The sequence below is a fragment of the Leucopleurus acutus genome, assembly GCF_964270905.1.
Source record: "Leucopleurus acutus genome assembly, chromosome: 17".
In the NCBI taxonomy this organism is placed as follows: domain Eukaryota; kingdom Metazoa; phylum Chordata; class Mammalia; order Artiodactyla; family Delphinidae; genus Leucopleurus; species Leucopleurus acutus.
This window is the reverse complement of record NC_139159.1, coordinates 44,822,113-44,831,090: the sequence shown is the minus strand read 5'-3', so window position 1 is coordinate 44,831,090 and position 8,978 is coordinate 44,822,113.

The window sequence follows — 8,978 nt, the reverse complement described above, 5'->3', positions numbered from 1 at the left end:
CCCCTTTTTTTTGAACAACAGAAAGAATCAAGTTCATTCCCATTTAAGTGTGTTCTGTGATTGCAAATGGTGTCCTCTTGTATTCCTGGGACTATCTGACTGAGGGTTGCTGGAAGCTGAGACTTCAGAGAACTTCCAGCCTGAGAGTGATATGGTTCTTAAGAAACTTTCAAAGATAGGGAAGCTATACCATTCACCTGTGAGTTCAGGTTGAGGCTAAGGGAAAAAGGGCTAGAACCTTCCAACAGATAACCTGCTAAGAAATAATTCCCACCAGAATGCCAAATAAATAAATGGAAACAAAACCAAACATACAAATGAACAAACGAAAATTCCAAGATCTTGAAACAAGAAAGAAAATGAGTGTGGCGTCTCCCAACTCTATTTGTAAGAGTAATTGATTTGGTGGTAATCAACTAAGAAGAGCTAACGTTTATTGCCAATTGAGGCCATGCCAGACACTATTGTAAGCAGTTGGTAACCCTATGAAGTAAATGCTGTTAGTCCTAATTTACAGATGAGCACACTGAGGTGAATATACACAAAGGCAGAAAATGTTGGCACGTGACCAAGAGCTGGCTCTTGGCCATGCTTGAGGCAAGTTCATACGTCTGCCTGGGTCTGCCTGGGTAGGGATGTCCTCTGGGGGCCAGTCTTGGGTGATCTGCTGACCTTCCTGGCTGTATGTGGCAGCTGATGCTATATTTTCTATTGCACAGAATTATAGCTCCAGGAAAGTTTTCCTTTTAAAAGCCACATCTCCAGTCTGTTCTATCTAGCCTCTCCTCAACCCAGTTGGTTTCTAGATACAAATCCTGCGGCTATGTCAAACCAGAGGGTGAGTAAGAGAGAGTATCATGCAATGAGCACGCCCTGGATTCATGCAATGTGTGGGCCTCTGGGACACAAAGATGGAAAAGCCAAGGTCCTGGGACTCAAGGATTTCATAATCTGGTGGTGGCGACAGACAAGTGAACAGACCATTCCAATACATGCAACAAATGTTATTATAGTAAGTACAAATAGCACTTAATTTGTACCAGGCACTCTTCATAGCAATTTTCATAGAGTTCTCTCATTTAATCTTCACAGCAATCCCATGAGTAGCTGTGGTTATCATTTTGCAGACATGGAAGTGGAGGCACCGTGAGGCTGTATGATTTAGCTGTAAGTGAAAGAGACAGGATTCTGAGTCCAGGCAGTCGGGTCCCAATCCTGTACTTTTAACCAATCTGCTGTGTGGCCTCTGTCCTGAGGGAGGCAAGCATGGAGGACTGTGGGAGCACAGAGGAAGGACTCTCTATCAGGCAGGGAGGCGCCTTTCCAGATGACGGGGCTCCCAAGTTGGATGAACTGATCTGTAGAACCTAGTCCATGACTAGCCCAGACATGTGTTGGGGGAAAAGTATTAGAAAAGGGTGCAGGCACATCATAGGGTATATTTTGTGGTTGGAAGCTGTGGTCTGGCAATGTGGCAACATGGACGTACCTTATGAACACAAGATGGAATGGCAAAAGGAAGACAAAGAATGGGACCTGTAGCCCAATGTCATATATGTAAAGATGCACACACAAAAACAATATATATACATTATGTAAGAACGTATATAAATGAAATGATTCCTATCTAATAGTAGAACGGCTGCCTTCGGGGACGGGAGGAGAACGGGAGTGGAGAAGAGGGATAAGATGAAATAAAGCAAGGGAAGCGTGATGATGATAATGTGCTGTGAACTGACGGGAATAACTATGTCAGTCTTGGGCCCCTGAGAGAGGAGGAAGGTCCTTAGGAGCGTCTGTGAAATGCTCCTTTGCTGAGTTTTGCCCTTCCTCCCTTCTTTTTTTTTTTTAATTAATTAATTAATTTTTGGCTGTGTTGGGTCTTTGTTGCTGCATGCGGGCTTTCTCTAGTTGCGTTGAGCGGCGGCTACTTTTCCTTGAGGTGCACGGGCTTGTCATTACGGTGGCTTCTCTTGTGGCGGAGCACACGCTCTAGGTGCCAGGGCTCAGCAGTCGTGGCTCGCGGGCTCCAGAGCACCGGCTCAGCAGTTGTGGTGCACGGGCTGAGTTGATCTGCGGCATGTGGGATCCTCCTGGACCAGGGATCAAACCCGGGTCCCCAGCATTGGCAGGTGGATTCCTAACCACTGCACCACCAGGGAAGCCCCCCTTCCTCCCTTCTTCCATGGGTGTAGCAGGAGCATCAAGTTGCTTCTTCCGATGTAACCCCACCCCCTTCTTATTGTTGATTGGTGCAGGGATGGGCACCTGCCTCAAGCACGGCCAATCATTTCACTTCCTTTTATAGATGGATTTAGTGCCCAATAGAGGTGCTATAGCTGAGGGTTAAGGGCAAACTCGAGCCAAAGTAGATTCAAACCCTGTCTCCACCGACTTCCACGTGACCTTGGGTAACGTGGCTTAGCCTCTAAGTCCTGGGTTTTCTTGTCTGTGAAGTGGGAAAATATAATACCCAACTTACAGGATTGTGTGAAGATTTAATGAGTGAATGAAAGGCATGTACAGTGCTTAGAACAGTGCCTGCCCTACAGGACTCAATAAATGTTGGCCATAATTGCTTCCCAAGAACTTGGGAATTGGGAGACTAGAAAAAGGGCTGTATGGGTAGCTGATCAGTATGCCAAGGAGTAGGTCACTTTCCGTTGTGTGGAGCATCCTCATTATTTTATCCCCATGGGCCATAGAAATACCATCATTTTATCTAATACTGGCAGGTGGAAAAGGGTGGGAAGCATTGCAGAGCAGGAGTCAGTCTCTGGTTCAATTCCTGGAGCCTCACTATACTGAGACCTTGAGCTCAGCTCAGTATTTTTCCATTCCATCTAATATCCCTCCCCACCTTTTATGCTGAAGTTAGTTTAACTGTATTTCTGTCGGTAACCTATAGAATCCTGATAACGAGGGTCATAATGACATTGAAGACTCCAAGGCTCAGCCTCTTAGCTCATCTCCACATGTGGTCACTTCCATGCTGTCATCCTTACAGTGAGAATCATCCTTACATGCTGATTACTGAGTTAAAAGTTCTTGAAAAACAAGTACAAAATCATATATCCCTCTTGCTGCCATCACCAAGTCCCAGTTCACACAAATGGTGGCGTAACAACCTTAGCACACAGAATTTTGTAAAATCTGGATTCTACACAGAATTTTCTGGGGTAATGACACATTTGTGACTTCATGAGCTTTAAATACGTTGATAAAAGAATCAGTTCCTGCCCTTACGCATTTACCCCCATTCTGGTAAAGTTCTATTTACCATTTCCCAGTAGAATGTTTATACAACTGTTTTTGAAAAAATGTTTCAGTTTTTGGAAAAGATGGTCCAGGCTGTATTGGGAATTCAAACTTGTATATCAAACAGATAATTGATGGATTTATTATTTTTTTATCTCAAATACTATTTTTTTATTTGAAATATATTTGTTGTACAGTATTATGTTAGTTTCAGGTGTACTGCATAATGATTTGACATTTGCTAACATTATGAAGTGATCACCGTGATAAGTCTAGTAACCATCTGTCCCCATACAAAGTTGTTACAATATTACTGACCACACTCGTATGCTGTATATTACATCCCTGTGACCTATCTATTATATAACTGGAGGTTTGTACTTCTAAATCCCCTTAACCTATTTCACCCCACCCCCCCACCGCTTCCCTCTCTTTTGGCAACCACCTATTTGTTCTCTGTATCTATGAATCTTCAAACAGATAATTGATGGATTTAAATCTCCTAGAACAAAAGTGCCGAGGAGAGATGTGACAGTGTTTCAGGAAGGAGAAACAAACAGAAAACCTTCCTTGACTTTTGGAAGTCAGAGAATAATCAACACACTGATTTAGGCAATTTCACTGCTTTGAAGGCTTTCAAAGAAGACTGATTTCTGTTTGTTCAGCCACCATTTGGAAGTGCAAAGATCAGGAACATCAAAAGCTTTATCTGAGCTTCTAAATGTGTTTGTGAAACCGCTAACATGCCATGGAGGCATTTCTCAGAGATCTGCATTGTGGCAGTTTATATCTTTGTTGGTTTGACAGGTGCCATCTGATAGAGTGGGTGGCCCTTCCGGCATGCCAAACGCCTCCGAACGCCTTCCAAAGGAAAGCCAGAGAGAAAGGCAAACCAGCCATTTCCTGTGACTGGGAGTCAGAGGCAGCCGAAGGGGTCTGTAATGACTTCCTGAGGATGTTTAGTCCATCACTACTGTGGTTAAAAGGTTTTGCATGAAGTGCATAGTCTATACTTCCCAAGTAGCAGTATTAAATCTTCAGAATCGTAAAGAAGTTTAGTCACCCTTCAGTAGGAAGTACAACGTCAATAAGGTTTATCTGAGGGAGTCAGTCCAGGGCTGATAGCGTACTCCATAGTCTCAGGGACCCATAGTCCCTCCTGTTTGCTTCTCTGCTTAGTGTGCTTCTATCCCCAAGTTCACTTCATGGTCCAAGTCTGCTGCTGCTCCTTCAACCTTCCAACAAGAAAGAGGATGGAGGAGAAGGGCATGCCCATCCCCCCAGCTCCCCTTAAGGAGACTTCCTGGAAGTTTCTCATGCTACTTCCGGTTATAACCCATTAGCCAGAATTTAATCACGTGGCTACCTCTAGTTATGAGGTGGGTTGCAGGATATAATCTAGCTAAGATTTAGGGGGTCTGTTACCATGAAAAAAGGTAGAATGGATTTTGAAGGACAGGTAGCTAGCTCTGCCCCATCATCCTTCAGGACTCAGCTCAAATGTCCCTTCTTTAGAGAGACCACCTGAGCCCATCCTTTTGGTAGCAGGCTATCCTCACTCTCTAACACAGAACCTATTTGGTTCCTCCATAGGAATGATCCCTTGTTTATTTCTTTACTTTTATTTTTTTATGGCCTCACTCCTCGACTAGAATAAAGTTCCTTGAGTCCAGGAATCTTATCTGTCTTGCTGCTCACCACTCTGCCCGCAGTGCCTCACAGCGCTTGGCACCTGGCAGAAACCTTATAAACATGTGGAATGAGTGAACAAATCATGGATGAGGGCCCTTACAGAGAAAACCATTGTGGCACTGGGATTAAATATATAAGCTCTGGGGCTGGACAGTCTTGATTAAGATCTTGCCTCACCTCTTATTAATAATGTGACTGTGGTCAAGTGACTTAACTTGTCTAAGCCTTGACTTCTCTATTTGTAAACATGGAGGGGAGGGCTTTTGGAAGAATAAAAGGTGTCCATACATGTGACATGCTTACCTCTCTGCCTATTGGAGAGCAAACAGTCAATTTTATACACGACCATCAAAATAATTTTTATTTTTGATATTATTGGGATCTATCTAGTCCAAAGATTCAAAGGAGGCTTCTTGGAAGAAGGGATCTTAGAGATGAGTCCAGTGGACAGGCAGGAGTTAACTAGACCGGAAAGGGGTGAGGAGAACATCATAGGGAGAAGGAAGCGCACGTGCAGAGGTCTTGGGGCAGGAGGGGATATGTTGGACGTACTAGAATAAAAGTCAGTGTGGCCAGAGTGAAGAGAGGAAGAGCAGTACATACACAGAGATGGGGAAGGAAGACAGGGCTAGAACGTGCAGGCCTTCCATATTGTGAACGTTCCCCAAGTGCAAAGAGAAGTTACCAAAGAGTTCCAAGCAGGGGAGTGCATAATCAGATTTGTAAGGTATAATGTCATCCTGGCTGCGGTGTTATCAGGAGGGGGATGGGGTTATCACATTAGAGTAATTTCCGTAGACGAGAAGTCTACTGTATCGCACTTTCAAACTCAAGTCTGCCCCTATTAAACGTTTGCGAGGCTCTGGGCAAAGAGCGCGTAGAGCAGCAGACCAGCCTGGGCTGGCTATTCTTGATTGTGAGAAACTTTTAGATATGCCTAAATATTTAAACAGTATAAATGAAAATTAACAAACTGTTAAACTAAATGTTTTCTAGCATCCTGTTTTGAAAACTATACATACATAATGACTAAAAGTCAGAAAAATATCAGAGATGGTTGAATTTAATTATTATTGTCCATGCTTGGGTGTTCTGTTATTGGATCAGGCATACATAATTTGCAAATCATTATATATGTATTCCATAAACTTTATTTTTCTTGTCTTCAATTCAGCAAAATCATGAATTGTGTTCTTTTTTTAAATTTATTTATTTATATTTTATTTTTGGCTGCGTTGGGTCTTCGTTGATGCGTGCAGGCTTCCTCTAGTTGTGGCCAGCAGGAGCTACTCTTTTTTTTTAAATTAATTAATTAATTATTTTATTTATTTATTTTTGGCTGTGTTGGGTCTTCGTTTCTGTGTGAGGGCTTTCTCTAGTTGTGGCGAGCGGGGGCCACTCTTCATCGCGGTGCGTGGGCCTCTCACTGTCGCGGCCTCTCGTTGTGGAGCACAAGCTCCAGATGCGCAGGCTCAGTAGTTGTGGCTCACGGGCCTAGTTGCTCCGCGGCATGTGGGATCTTCCCAGACCAGGGCTCGAACCTGTGTCCCCTGCACTGGCAGGCAGATTCTCAACCACTGTGCTACCAGGGAAGCCCATGAATTGTGTTCTTATAATCCAGGTTTTCACTTAATTTGTACTCCACTGAAAATAATGTTCTAAAGGACTAAAAAATAAAATGAATTTGTATTCAAAATCTAGAAAATTTGAATATATTTAATAAAGACATAAATTAAAGTGAATGTAAACAATTAAAAACATTTTGTATATGTTTTCAAAAAAGTTATTATTCTTCTACAATGTTCAAAGTTAACTACTGAAGCCAGGGCAACTAGCCAAGAAAAAGAAATAAAAGGCATTTAAATCGGAAAGGAAGAAGTAAAATGATCTCTGTTGACAGACGACATGATCTTATATGTAAAAAAAACTCTAAAGATTCCATAAACTGTTAGAACTAATAAATGAATTCAGTGAAGTTGTAGGTTACAAAATCAACATATAAAAATCAGCTGCATTTCTATACACTAACAATGAACCATTCGAAAAGGGAATTAAGAAAACAATTCCATTTACAATAGCATCAAAAAGAATGAAATACTTAAGAATAAGCTTAACCAAGGAGATAAAAGACTTGTACACTGAAAACAACAAATTGCTGCTGAAAGAAATTGAAGTCACAAATAGAAAAAGACATTTGCTATGGACTGAATGTTTGTGTTCCTCCCAAATCCATCTTTTGAAGCCTTAATCTCCAGTGGATGGTATTTGGAGGTGAGGCCTTTGGGGAGTAATTAGGGTTAGGTTAGGACATGAGGGTGAGGCTCTCATGATGAGATTCGTGCCCTTATAAAAAGAGGAAGAGACTTGAGATCTCTCCATGAGCACACACCAAGGAAAGACCATGTGAGCGTGCATTGTGAAGGTGACTGTATACCAGCCAGGAAGAGGGCCTTCACCAAGAACTGAATCTGATGGCACCTTGATCCTGGACTTCCCAAAATCCAGAACTGTGAGAAACAAATGTCTGTTGTTTAAGTCACCCAGTCTATGGTATTTAGTTATATTAGCCCAAGCTAAGTCAGCAGCCCTCATTTGTGGATACTGTTAAGATGGCAGTACTACTCAAAATGATCAACAGATTCAGTGCAATTCTTATCAAAATCCCAATAGTGTTTTCCTGCAGAAATAGAAAATTCATCCTAAAATTCATATTTAATGAATTTTAAATATGGAATCTCAAAGGACCCCAAATAGTCAAAACAATCTTTAAAAAGAACAAAGTTGGAAGTCTTATACTTACTTATTTTAAAACTTATTATAAAGTTACAGTAAATCAAAACAGTGTGGTACTATAATAGAGACAGACATATAGATCAATGGAATAGAATACAAAACTTAGAAATGAACACTTCATTTTATATGGTCAAATTCTTTTTGAGAAGTGTGCCAAGACCATTCAAAGGGGGAAAAGACAGTCCTTTTCAATAAATGTTGTTGAAAAAACTGGATATCCACACTGAAGAGAAAGAATGAAGTTGGACGCTTACCTTATACCATATATAAAAATTAACTCAAAATTGATCAAAGGCCTAAATGTAAGTGTTAAAACTATAAAACTCTCTGAAAAAAAAGTAGGGGAAAAGCTTCATGACATTGGATTTGGCAGTGGTTTCCTGGAAAAAACACCAAAGGAACAGGCAACAAAAGTGAAAATAGACAGGACTACCCCCAAATTTAAAAATTCTCTGCATCAAAGGATGCAATCAACAGAGTGAAATGGTAACCCGTGGAATGAGAGAAAATATTTGCAAATCACGTCTCTGATAAGGGGCTAATATCCAGAATACATCAAGAACTCCTACAACTCAGTAACAAAAAACAACCTGATTAAAAATTGGGGAAAAAATGTCTACTTGAGTACACATTTTCCCAAAGAAGATATACAACTGACCAATAAATACGTGAAAAAGTGCTCAACATCACTAATCACTAGGGAAATGCAAGTCAAAACCACAAGGTACCACCTCACACCCATTAGGATGGCCACAAAAAACAAACAAAAAACACACCCCCAAGAAAAATTACAGGGAGAAAAAGGAAAATAACAAGCGTTTGGTAAGGATGTGGAGAAATCAGAACTCTTACGCACTCTTGCTGGGAGTGTAAAATGGTGTAACCACTGTAGAAAACAGTATAGTGTTCCCTCAGAAAATGAAAAACAGAACTACCATATGATCCAGCAGTTCCACTTCTGAATTTAAGCAGGATCTGGAAGAGAGATTTGTACACCCGTGTTCATAACAGCATTATTCACATTATTCATAACAGCGTTATTCACATTATTCTCTCCTGGTTGATCCACCAAGAATAGATCAACATCGATGGATGAATGGATAAACACAATGTGGTATAAAATACAATGAAACATTATTCAGCCTTAAAAAGGAAGGAAATTCGGACACATCCTACTACGTGGATGAAACTTGAGGACAAGTGAAATGCCAGTCACAGGACAAATACTATATGAT